The sequence below is a fragment of the Mirounga angustirostris genome, unplaced genomic scaffold (assembly GCF_029215605.1).
Source record: "Mirounga angustirostris isolate CCGP_5_RB_7025 unplaced genomic scaffold, mMirAng1.0.hap1 SCAF_14, whole genome shotgun sequence".
NCBI classification, from domain to species: Eukaryota; Metazoa; Chordata; class Mammalia; order Carnivora; family Phocidae; genus Mirounga; species Mirounga angustirostris.
The window spans coordinates 84,475,667-84,489,281 of record NW_026991722.1 but is presented as its reverse complement, the minus strand read 5'-3'; the positions used below and the strand labels follow the sequence as shown (position 1 = coordinate 84,489,281).

Sequence of the window (13,615 nt, the reverse complement as noted above, 5' to 3'; positions counted from 1 at the left end):
TCTGCTTCTCTCTCTCTCTCTCTCTCTCTCTCTCTCTGTCTCTCATGAATAAATAAATAAAATCTTTAAAAAAAAAAAAAAGAAAATACAAAATCTTTTCACCAAAATACAATTTGTAAATTATAAGTGTGTTTTTACTATTAAAAAAAAAAACCTTGGTATTATCTTATTTTATTAATTTTTTTTTTTAAGATTTTATTTATTTGACAGAGAGAGATACAGCGAGAGAGGGAACACAAGCAGCAGGAGTGGGAGAGGGAGAAGCAGGCTTCCCGCGGAGCAGGGAGCCTGATGTGGGGCTCGATCCCAGGAACCCAGGATCATGACCTGAGCCGAAGGCAGACGCTTAACGACTGAGCCACCCAGGCGCCCCAACCTTGGTATTATTTTAAATGTTAAATATAACTTTTAATATAATTAACTAACACCCTTGAATATAACAAATTACCAGTTCTGGAGATGAATGGCATTGTGAGCACACTAAATTAGGATAATAAAAAGAAATGCTTTAGCTATTGCTCACAGGCTAAAGGACATATTTTATTTTAATGTCTTAGTCTCTTCACTATCTTCAATCAACAGAAGAGCCAGCCAGATCATCTAATTAACACCAGCTTGGATCTCACCCATTATCTGGTCCACATCTCATTAAGAACACAATTTTCAATATTGGTTAAGTAGCCATCATAATATGCTCATGTTATACATTTGAATCTAACCAGTCAATCTGGCTTATCAAGCCAATTTTGTTAACCAAGACAAATGCTACTGTTAACAACAAGTATATAAAAGCTATTTCCTTTTTTAAACAGGTTAACGCCAGTCCACGCTGAGGTCCTATATGCTCTAAAAGCAGGCATACAAAAAGGAATCACTGCCAAGTAAAACGGAACCTATTTTTTGTTGTTGTTTTTCTCCTGTTATGGCAAGTCATCACAACACTGAGGCAAGGCTTCTCGGAAATTTCTCAAGATCAAGAAATTCTATGATTTCTCCACTTTGACTCAACCTGGAAATCTCCAGAGAAGCAGTATGCTACATGCAAAGACCACAGTACCCAGTCAGACAGATTGGGTTCAAATCCAGGCTCTATTGTTTCAACAGCAGATGACCTTAGGCAGGTCATATAATCTGAGCTTCATCTCATCACCTGTGAAATGAGTAACAAGAATACTTATCTCCCAGGATTACTGTTAGGATTAGAGGAAATAAAGTTTTTTGGCAAGGCTAACTTAGTATTACAATTATCTGTGTAAGGTATGTAAGAAATCTAATTTCAGTTGTACCTCAGAGATATTGCAGGTTCTGGTCCATATCACTGCAATTAAAGCAAGTCAAATGAAGTTTTTGATTTCCCAGGGCACATAAAAGTTATATTTACACCATACTGTAACCTATGAAGCGTGTGATAGCATTAGGTCTAGAAAAAAATATACAATGTATAGACCTTAATTAAAAAGTACCTTATTGCTAAAGAACGCTAACCACTGCTAACCATCATCAAACCGTATAACAAATAGTTATGAAAAAGTCTGAAGTATCCCAAGAATAACCAAAATGTGACAAAGAGACATGAAGTGAGCAAATGCTATTGGGAAAATGGCATCGACAGACTTGCTCCACACAGGATTGCCAGACCTGCAGTTTGTAAAAAAACCAAAAAAACATAAAACACACAGTACGTGAGAAGTGCAGTAAATGAGGTAAGCCCGGATAGTGCTTGGAATATAGTAAATACTAAATAAAAAACCACTGTCACCTATTATTAGTTCTCGCTCTCTCTCTCTCTATATATATTAATTTACTCCACCATTAAGAACTACAAATATGTGTCCTTTATGAACTTTCAGGGGCCAGACACTGTGTTGAGTACCAGAGATACAAAAGTAAACAGGGCAGCTCCATCCTGGCTGAACGTGGAGTCCAATTAAACCATCAATTCCAGCGCAGCATGAGACATGCTCCACCAGGACAGGCACGCGTGGCAGGGACACAGAGGGGGACATTCAACCAGGCCTGTGGGGGTCACAGGTTTTCTGCTGAGAAAGAAGAATTCTCAACTGAGGTGTGGAGATGGCCCTGTCCACAGACCTGAAGCCTGGGTTTTTCACATGCTCATTTCCCCTTGCAAATCGGATTCAACCCCGTTTTGATCTCCAGAACTGCATAACCAAAAAAGGAATCCTAGAAGAAAATGCCAACGAACACGTTATATAGCATGTGGGTGTTTGTTATAAGGAGAGGCCCTATGGGTCATTTACAGGCAGCCCAGCACAAGGGGCTGGGAACCAGACTGCCTGGGTTGGCAGCGTGGCTCCATCCTTTCCCAGGCTCTGCGGCCCTGGCCAAACGACTTCATCTTCCAACCTCATTTCCTCATCCGTAGAACAAGAATGTTACAACTCCTTCTGTAAGAGCTGATGTGAGGATTAACTGGAGACAAAGTAAAGGACTTGGTACTACTTTCCCAGCACCTGAAGGGCTCAATAAATGTTACCCCAAACTGAATTGCTGGAATCCACTCTATCATATCCCTGATCGTGTCTTTCCTTAAAGAAGCAACTGCTACTAAACACCTTAGCCAGGTGGTTTTCCCTATCCCCCTCCCTACATCCTCACCGAAAACCATGTGAGTAACCCAGCCCTGAAGCTACTGCCGGCCACCCCCTGACATTCTACTGCTAAAGCAGGTGGTAACGGAACTCACAGGGGTCCGTTTTATTATGATATACAGAATACGAAATTTTAACATGGACACTACATTAAATCCACCAGCTAAAAGACAGCGTGTCTCAGATTAGATTAAAACCAGCTACGAGACATGTTTAAAAAATAATACAACAACTAAATTAAAAACTAAAAAGGTCACTAAAGGAGGGGAAGGGTATAAAAATATGGACCAGCCAGCTATGCTAGAACAAGCTGACTTTAAGGTGCGATGCATTATTCAAGATTAATGTCACTACGTAATATTTAAACAATTCACTGGGATGCTACAGTCACTATGAACTTTAACTCATCTAACTACATAGATTCAAACTAATTATAGCAAAAGCTGACAGAACCAGGAAGAGAAAATGACAAAGCCATAATCTTAGAAGATGTTAACAATGACTTACTCTCAAGCAAACAGACAAAAATTAGCATGAATACAGAAGACTCTAGCAAGTAACAAGCTTGATCTAATGGACGTATCTGGCCTTGGAGCCAATATTTTAAAATAAACTTTTTATTTTTCAAGCACACATTAAACTTTATCTCTTTAAAATGACCAGTTAGGATACCACAAAGCAAATCTCACAAAATACCAAGGAATCAATATCCTGCGGCCCATTTTCAGAGTATAATGCAATTCAATTAAAAATTAATAGAAAGGGCGCCTGGGTGGCTCAGTTGGTTAAGCGACTGCCTTGGGCTCAGGTCATGGTCCTGGAGTCCCTGGATGGAGTCCCGCGTCGGGCTCCCTGCTCGGCAGGGAGTCTGCTTCTCCCTCTGACTCTCCCCCCTCTCATGTGCTCTCTCTCATTCTCTCTCTCTCAAATAAATAAATAAAATCTTTAAAAAAAATTAATAGAAAAATATATAAACCCAAAATCCCCAAGGCATCAGAAAAAAATTTTATTTAATTTATTTTTTGACAGAGAGAGAGACAGCGAGAGAGGGAACACAAGCAGGAGGAGTGGGAGAGGGAGAAGCAGGCCTCCAGCCAAGCAGGGAGCCCAACACGGGGCTCAATCCCAGGACCCCAGGATCATGACCCAAGCCAAAGGCAGACACCCAACAACTAAGCCACCCAGGCGCCCCTGAAAAAATTTTAAATTTACTAAATTCTTCACACACAAAATTATAATGGCCAATAGAAAAAGGTTAAAACTGATCAATAAACACATGACATTTCACAATTCATGGGACAGAGCTAAAACAGATCTCCTTAATGGAAAATCAGTAGCCTTAAATGCATATATACAAAAAGTCTGAAAATTAAGGAGGTAAGCACATAATGAGAAGTTAGAACATACACAGAGCACACCCAAAAATGTAAAATTATGAGAAGAAATTAACAAGGAATAAAATAAATAATAAGCCAGATTGACACAATAGGATAGATTAGGAAAAGAGAGCACAAATACCAGGAATTTGAAAAGGGGCATAACTTACAAATATGGGGTAAATTTACATGACATGAAAATACTACGAATAACATCTGAAAACATGTTGAAAACACGAGATAGGCAATCTCCTAGGGAAAAAAAAAAATTGTATCAAAACTTTTTCAATAAATAAAAAACCTGAACAGACCCATAACCATAAAAGAACCAGCAACAGAAGTCCACATAGTATCCACCTCCCCATCAATCATGTAACACCAAAAGCCACTAGGCCCAGATGGTTTTACTGGAGAGCTTTACAAAACACTCAAGGAAGAGATCATCTCAGACAAAACTTCCCAGAGAACAGAAAAGAGGAGCACCACTGAACTCATTACATAAGGAAATGTACCACCCTGACACAAAGGACGGTGTAAGAAAGAGAAATTGAAGCCCATATGACAAATACTGATGCAAACTCCCCTCAAAACAACAACAACAACAACTAAACCAAACTCAGCAGGTGTTCTCAAAAAACATGAGCAAGAGTGGAAAGACAAGTTGCAGACAGAGAAAATATATATGCAACATCCATACCAGACAAAGTCAACAAACAACCTAACAGAATAATGGCAAATGGTACTGAGCACAGAATTCCCAGGGAAGGAAACCTGGACAACATATAGATGTAAGAAAAGATACTGCTCTCCCTGGTAATCAGGGAGCTACAGATTAAAATAAGGTAACATTTTACACCTATTAAAATTGGCAACAATTTAGAAGTCTAAATACAAGTGTTGCCAAGGATGTCAGGAAAGAGGAACTCAAAAACACCTGTCACAGGAGATTTTCCTGCTACAGTACTTTTTGAGAGCAATCTGGAAACAAGTGGAAGTGAAGATGCCCACCCCTGAGCAATACTACATGACACTGGGTGGTCTGTGGGAGAGAAAGGTTCCCATGTTTGACACAGAAAGGATATTAAGGACAGCATCATTGGGAATAGTGAAAAAAAGCAGAAGCAATTTAACTGTCCTTGGTATGGAAATAAATATCACTTATGTAAAAGTTTAACATATATAAAATAATAACCTATATATAGATAGATACACATGTAATAAAAGTACACATCCCAACTTTGAGGAAATGGATACCTCTGGTGAAGGAGAAGAGGAGGAAAGAGGAATGGAATTTTAGCTACATCTGTTACGCTTTGTTTTTTAAAAACAGGAGATATGAAATGAACAGGGCAAAATAATATCTGTTTAATCTTGTGGGTAAGTACGTGAGTGTTCTATTATTTTTCCTATTTTTAAAAAAATAATTAAAATATAATAAAGTTGAGAAACACACCAATGTATTGTTATTCCCCACCACCACCACCACCAATGTACTGTTATTAACTTTACATTAAGAGATCTTTACTCCCAAGGAAAAAATGTTTTTCTATCTGAACTGTTTTATCTCAGAGTCTTTGCATCCTTACACTCTCCCCAGCAAACCACGTCTGGCATCTTTGATGGCAAAGTATAGTCACTAAACTCTGAATTTCCAAGGACACAAAATAATTTTTTCCAATCTGGGTTAAGAAGAGCTTTTGCTGAGATATACAAAAATTTTGAGGGCAATTTGGAAGTACTAATACAAGTTGTTCTTAATTCTACTGAGAAGTTTACTAAATAACTTCCTTTTTAAGGTATTATACATATTGGCATAAAGATATTGGCCAGTATTGTTCAGTCAAGTCAGACATTTAAGAATAGGAGTAAGCTTAGCTGCGTTCTCAGCTTCGTGCTGACAAGTCCATAGCATCAAAGCACTAAAGAGCCTAATGTTTTCATAGGAACTTGAATGTCATTTAAAGAGCAACTGCCACCAATTGCCCATTTTTCTATCAAAAACAAGTAATAGTAAAAACAGCTAACACTTGGGGTGCCTGGGTGGCACAGTTGGGTAAGCGTCCGACCCTTCGCTTCAGCTCAGGTCATGATCTCAGTGTCGTGAGATCAAGCCCTGAGTCAGGCTCTGTGCTCAGTGTGGAGTCTGCTTGTCCCTCTCCCTCGGCTCCAACCTCCCCACTCCCTGCTGCGTGTGTGCTCTCTCTCTAAAATAAATAAGCAAATAAATTAATTTTTTTTAAAAAGTAGCTACCACTTTCAAAAATTATATTTCATGCTAGGAACTGTATGAAGACCTTTTAGATCTTCAATGTCACAAAGCTGCTTTATGACATAGCAACTTTATTATCCCCATCTTCTAAATAAAGAAATGGAGTGAAAAAGCAGAGATCTAAAACATCACTGACCATCCAGCCATACTAGATTTCCATAGGGAAAGGAAATTCCCACTAGGCCATGGGTTGTGAAAAAGGCATGAAAGTAATGTTAAAATTATTGGCAGCTGGTCATCAGAAACAGAGTTAATAAAAAATGTATCCTGCCAACAGCTGTTTCCTCTGGTTGTAACATCATCACAAATCCTTACAACAAATAAAACAGGGAAAGTAGCATCATGTTGCAGCAGAACAAAAAGGGAATCGACTAAATGTCTGACAGTGATAGAGGAACAAAAAGGGGAGAAGTGCAAGAAGAACTGGCATTTTAAATGCGCACTGACTGTTTTACATACAGGATGCTCACCACACACAATCCAGGGTCAGCTATCTGGATTTCAAGGGCTTATACCCCTGAATATCTTCTTACCCATAACAAAATCAATCAAAAGAGAAGCATAACGTATTTTACCCAATGAGTATACGTTATTAAAAGGGCAGAGCTGGGCAATTATAAACTGCTGAGCGTGCGAGTACATGGAAACTGGAGGAAACCATACAATACTGGCCTTATATGGTAAAGATGTGGACGCATCGTTTCTGAGAAACATTTTGCACGAGGATCTAATGAAAATGCATTTCTCGTTCATACCCATGACACATCCTCATTCATCATGCAGTGAATAGGCCGAGGAATCCATGTCTAATTGCTGGCTTGTGAAGGACCACTCAGAAGAGACATCCACTGCGAGTCACGGTGACACCACAGCTCACCTGCACCTCTAAGCAGCAAATGTAAGTGAATGCTGAGGCTGGAAAAAAGAGTTACAAGAATTTAATGCCAGCCTTTTTTTTTTTTTTTAAACTAAATGGTGACTTATTTTAAGTACTACCAATCAGTTTTCCAAGGCTTACACATAGAGTAATTTCATTTACTAACTAATCAGGTCACTGTCTCATTAAGGATGTGTCACACCTCAGCTTCATCATCTAGAATATCACTCCTTTTCTAGCATGGAACTGAAGGTTTAGCTGAGAACAGTCTGCCACCACTTAGACTCCCTGCTTTAAATAATGTTTAAAGACTTATCAATTACTCACTAGTCCCTGCCCCTTGTCACAAGAAAGCTCTTATTGTACCTCTCTAGCTAAAACTCCAAGTGCTGGGGATGGCCAGCAAGTCAACTCAAGTAGCAAAATGACCAAAGTTACCAACAGCACCGGCCCCGCGCCTCGTTCAGAAACTTGTGGCGTATCAGTGAAATAGGTCAGGGCGCCGGCTTAGGGACTGTCCTTATCTAAAAGATCCAGCGGTCTGCCCAGGGCCCAGCACCATGAGCCCCAGGGAAAATTCAGCCTCCAAAGCGTGTGCACGGCTGGCACAGGGGAGGGGGCGACAGCAGTTCCCATGTGGCTGGCCCGAGCGGAGGCTGACGGCTTTGCCATGTTCCAGCCAGCAACCCTCATGGTGGCAGAAAACCACCTAGACACTAGCACTATCATTTACTTTGGGTTTGGGGAAAGTTCTCAAAAATTTCAAAGCAGCCACAAAACTCAACAGAGCTCCTGGAAACTGACGCTTCAACTAAAACCAGAGTTAGGCAACGCTTTCCTCCAAGAGGCATTTTTGGGGAGGGGAAAGTAATCAAAATTTAAGCACCAGTAAATACATTATCTGACTGTTCTAAGAAGGAATGTTTGTGATTTTAAATAACCTTGCAAACACATTCCTCCTGAGGCATATAAAATTCAGTGTAACTCTTACGGTATTTCTAGTTGCTAAAGACATTTCCCATCAATTTCGATAGGAAACCGTAACTTCTCTCACTTACATCTCACAGTGTATCTTATTTATTTATTTCTCACACCTCACGTCAAAAAGGAATCCATACTTAGGATGTGCGCTCATCCTACACACCAAAGGCTGTACCACGCAATGTTCGTGCAATACGCATGAACAAAAGTGTACAGAAGTCTTCTCACAGATCTGTTTCTATAAAGGAGCTCCACCCTGCAATGTGTTTTAAAGGAGCTGATGGTATATCACAGAGGAACCTGCACACATTTTCACCCTCCCAAACTCTCAAAATTCAACATTGGGAAGCTTGCCCATATGACCTCTGCATTATATAAAAGATCATTCAGAATGACTTGTTTCTTTTTTTTAAAGATTTTATTTATTTGACAGCGAGAGAGGGAACACAAGCAGCGGGAGTGGGAGAGGGAGAAGCAGGCCTCCCGCGGAGCAGGGAGCCCGATGCGGGGCTCGATCCCAGGACCCTGGGATCATGACCCGAGCCGAAGGCAGACGCTCAACGACTGAGCCACCCCGGCGCCCCAGAATGACTGTTTCTTAATGTAACCGCAACCTCTAACATGATAACTGTTTTCAATCCACACATTAGCTTGCTCAATATCAGGCTGAAGATACTACCAAACTGGGGCTACATGAACATCTAGCGGGTCCTTCAAAATATACCATTTTGTTAATTAAAGTCACACAGCACTTTAACCAGCAGACTCACTCTTTCTCACAATAACCTAGGTCTCCAAAAAAGTTAATAAACTTCCACGGTGTTAAAAAGTGACACGTGTTAATTTTTATCAGTCAAATCAAGTATTCCCCTTTAAGATGCTCCACGTATCCCACGTACGAGGTCTTTCTAGCTGACATCCTGGAGTTCAGTCATGCAGACCCCGGCTGTTCCAGGGTGCGTGTGGGCTTCTGACAGCAATCCACACCGTCCCCTTCATCTAGTCTTGCATGGCAGCTTCCCAGCGCCTTTCCAACTTCTGACCTGCAGTCATCTCATCCAGCTGCTTTATAATCTGTGTGATTATCCAGACTGACTTCACCACCCTTGGATATAAATGCCTAAAAAGCCCCTCCCTATCCTGACTCAAGGAACAGGAGACAAAGATTTTCCAAACTGTCCATCCTTATTTTATATTTATATATTTTAGGGAAAAAATGCCGATCAAAATCACTTTATATGCCCAAAGTTCAATAACTTTGTCATTCTGTCCATACTTTAAAAGATCTTCTGTAAGGCACTGATAATGACTCCTTACTGGCCTCCGAGTAGTACACTGAGAATTCCTGAACTCTCGGCAAGGAGAATGGTAAGTCAAACATGTGCTCGGAAGCAAAGGAAAAGTTTTCAGCCCAGGCATAAGGGCTCCATTCACACTGTGCAGAGTTCAAAGGAGTCCAAAAAGGATGTCTATTGAAGTTTTTTTTCAACTTCCTTTTTCTTGTATCAGTATTATTTATGTGGATACATGTTCTGTTGAAATCTCTTCAGGCCCTATTGCTCCACACGAAGAAGCTACACAGTCAGTGATAGTGGGACAGGGTAGAGTGGCACAGGGAACGTTGACAGGGACTTCTAGAGCAGACTGGAGAGACTGAGGCACACGATAGATGTCTTGTTGACAAGCTGGCTACCGAGAGTGACAGCTCCTGACCTGGGACTAATACATTCTGAGGAGGTTTTACTTTAAGGGAACCAAAAACACCAACCTTGAGGGTAAGTGGAGGCGCCCTGGAATCAAGCACACAGGTTGGGTTACCCAGTGCTGTCAAGTAAGTGAGATTCTAGAGCCGCCAGAGAGAGGCAGTGTGGCTCTGTGGAGAGCTCACCTGCCTGCGAGCAAAGAACAACAGGCTTTAAGGGCACAAGAAAAAATGCCAAGCAAATTACTTGGCATCACGGGTCGTCTTTAAAACCTGGGTCTAGGGGCGCCTGGGTGGCTCAGTTGGTTAAGCGACTGCCTTCGGCTCAGGTCATGATCTCAGGGTCCTGGGATCGAGCCCCACATCGGGCTCCCTGCTCGTCGGGAAGCCTGCTTCTCTCTTTCCCACTCCCCCTGCTTGTGTTCCCTCTCTCGCCATCTCTCTCTCTGTCAAATAAATAAATAAAATCTTAAAAAAAAAAAAAATTTAATAAAACCTGGGTCTAATACCACATAGGCCATTTTAAAAGTCCGTTAAGAATATGAGGGAAGTTACTGTAAAACTATGGATTTCACGATCAGAAAGCAAAGCAGTGGAAGTTAACGGTTCCTTGCTCAACCACGCCTGAATACGCAACAGTGCACGGAGACACTGTATTTCCTAACTTAACAATTTATAAAGTGAAAACTTCATCACTACAGACAAGTAACTCCATAATTTCTGGTCTGAGAATAAACAAAAACTAGGAATCCAAGATGAGGTAGAACCTAGTCAAAATAAAATTCAGCTCGAAAGCAAAAGCTGAAAAGCAAAATAACTGCTGACATAAGTGCAAATATAGGAAATTAAAACAAATCAATTTCAAATCAGAAAGGAGAGTAATCAGTTGCCTAACCCCCTGTACTCAGCGAGTGACACGGGATTTCTCCCCGAGGACCCTCTGTGAATCACTGTCCAGGGGTTCCCAGGGCTACCCCTTTCAGTCCAAGCTCTGCAGTGGGTTACACACAAGCTTCAGAAGAAAAATCCACCCTCCCTGAAGTAGAGCTGAAAACCAGAAAAACACGGGAACTTTTTTTAAAGGTGAATGCCTTGGGCTCTGTGGCAGAGGCAGTTCCCATCTTGCAGCAGTTATAAACAAGCAGGAGGATGGGAGGATAGACCCAGTTCAGTAGACTGTATCATTTACTCATGACTTAAAGCTCAGCCAGAAAAGAAACCCAAGTCACTGTTCCTCTAAGAAAGCCAACACGTGCTCCATCACTCACCCTCCCAGCTCAGCCTCCCCGGACTCAACTCAGGTCCGACCCTAACAAGTACAGATACTCAACTTGGCAGCAGAAAATTTGTTACATATGGTTATAAAGGAGGCTTCTGGACAAATCAGGACTAGATATTTGTCCATTAAACCTTGGGTCTATTTCAGAGTAATGTGTGTTCGGAAACCTTTTCTTCGGTGCTTTCCCAGACTTAGGTTATAATGTTTACACAGTGAGGCTTCTTCCGCTAGCAGCACTTGCCAGTGTGCTCAGCACAGACCCACGCTCCAGAAAACCAGCAAAGAGTTAAACGTTCTTTGCACTTGACTCAGTGGCTTCCCTCCACCACACACTCCCAGATCCCACCATTCTCTGAGCCACCAAGCAGCCAATCAAAGCAAAGGAAGGAAATTATCCTGGCCAGCTGACAGCCCCAGCGCTCTGATGGCCATATATGGTAAAAACCACGGTCAGAGCCCTGTCAGGCCTACAGGCCGGCTGCTGTGGACGTATCAGTGAACTGCAGCGGCAGGAGAAGCCGGCCAAGGAAATGTACAAAGGACAGGCTGCCTGCTCATCTCCAGGGGTGGAGGACGGGGAGGGGAGGGGGGAAGCCGTCCTCTGCCAGGGCACACTCTGAGTCACAGCCACTCACTGTAATCCAAAATAGCCCCAGGGTACGTTGTGAGGCTCCTTCTGCCAGGACTCTAAGCTCCATTGTTAACTGGGGGTGAGCAGGGTATCCCCCCCAAAAAGCCCCCATAGCAGGACTGTGGAAAACAGTCACTGGGAGAAAATGAAAGGGCCCTTCTGTGGCACTTCATGTGGTAATGAGGCCGTGCAGTGCTCGTGCGGCTGGCAGCTCGTGACATAATTTGAAGTCATTGTGCTGCACCTGGTGCCGTCCCCCTGCATCCCGCACCGCCCCCACCCCCGCCTCGCAGCCTTTCACCGCCCACACAATTGACGGTTTAAGGTGCTCAGCGCATCAGACAGCATCTGTTTCAGGAGGCAGTGAATGGGCATCCCGTGACACATCAGGACACTGGCACTGAATAAAACTCCCTGCTCGTCACACCAAAGCGACCATGTGCCAAACGCCCACAACTGTACAAAGGGCTACTGGCATTGCTACCCTTGTCCAAACTGGAGCAATGCTATTTGTGGGAATGAAAACTGCCTGTCAGCAGAGTAGAGTAAGGGGGACATGCAGCCAATGCAAAGCCAGCAGGTGCCGGCAGTGATGGGCGGGGGGGTGGGGGGGGCACAGAGAAGAGAAAAGCGCCATCGGGAGACTGCCATTCCTTTTGAACCAGTCCATGAAAGAAGGCACTTATCAGCACGGTGCCTGGCGATTAAAGGAAGCCCTCCATAATGTGAAGTGCTGTGATTTCAACGCTGTGGCTGGCTCCTCGAGGCAGGGTATAGACCAGGGTACTTTCCAAACCTTAAGACAATTCTCTGAGCTGACAGAACCAAAGCCCTGGCAAGCTAGTGTTTTTGTTATTAAGCCTTCTAATGCCAGAGAAAGAAAGAATGCAAAGGATTAAGTATCAATTAGACCACAGTTTCTATACGCCTCCCACCAAAAAAATCTTTTCACACTCAGTGGGGGGAAAATGTTATTCAAAAATATACATGTACAAATCAAATAAAGACTCAGAGGCCCAGGTTCTAATCCATGAAAGACCCCATAGCTCTGGCCCATCACTCAGTATGAGCTTCAATTCCCGCACCTGCAGAACACAGGTAGGACAGCAACCCTACCCGGGCAACAACTAAGATCATCTATGAAGGGGACTCCCAAGCACATTCTGAGGTCATTTTGGAGTTGCACTGTTATGAAGATGACATGAAGGCATTGCTTTTTCCTGAAGAACACATAGGAAAGATGCTATGTGGATCCAGTTACGACAATAATCCTAAAATATAGAACAGTGATGCTTATTTTCTGGTTCTTCTCCATATAACGATCAAGGAAAACACTAATTTTGCACTATTTACACTGGAAGTGATGGGACAAAAAGGACAAAAGAAAATGGTTTTTCTACCAAAAAGCTATCCTTCACCTCCTCTTAATCCCTCCAATCGAACATCCTATTTCACCAGTTTCACCGAATGCCCACCTCCACACCCAGAGATCCTGGAATCTGAGGGGGGAATGTGGTTCCCACCTCATTCTCTGTCCTGCTGGGAACTGAGCACCTCTTCAAACTCATTAGTTTAGTGAACTGGCTGGGCTCCTCTTCTGTTTCATTTCTAGCTCCTACACACAGGAGAAACCTGAATTCCAACAGAACCTTTTCTGTGAGGTCTTCCTTGACTTATGAGCCGCAGTTGGAACTCATCTCTCATCACTGTGTCAGAGAACTTTAGGTACACACAAAGCTCCCCATCAGAGGGATCAAGGTCAACTGTTACCAAAGCTTTTTAAGAGCAAGAACCCAACACAGGTCCTGACACAGAGCAAACACTCAAATGTCTAAGGAATGAGTATGTGAATGAATGAAAATGATTTTTTTAAAGGACTGTTCTAGAC

The 13,615-nt window shown here is 42.4% G+C and overlaps 1 protein-coding gene across 2 annotated transcripts in view; it reads right to left on the bottom strand.

The window, feature by feature from the left end:
* CORO1C (coronin 1C) overlaps positions 1–13,615 on the bottom strand; it is a 77,737-nt gene that overhangs the window by 29,074 nt on the left and 35,048 nt on the right. The window lies entirely within an intron of this gene.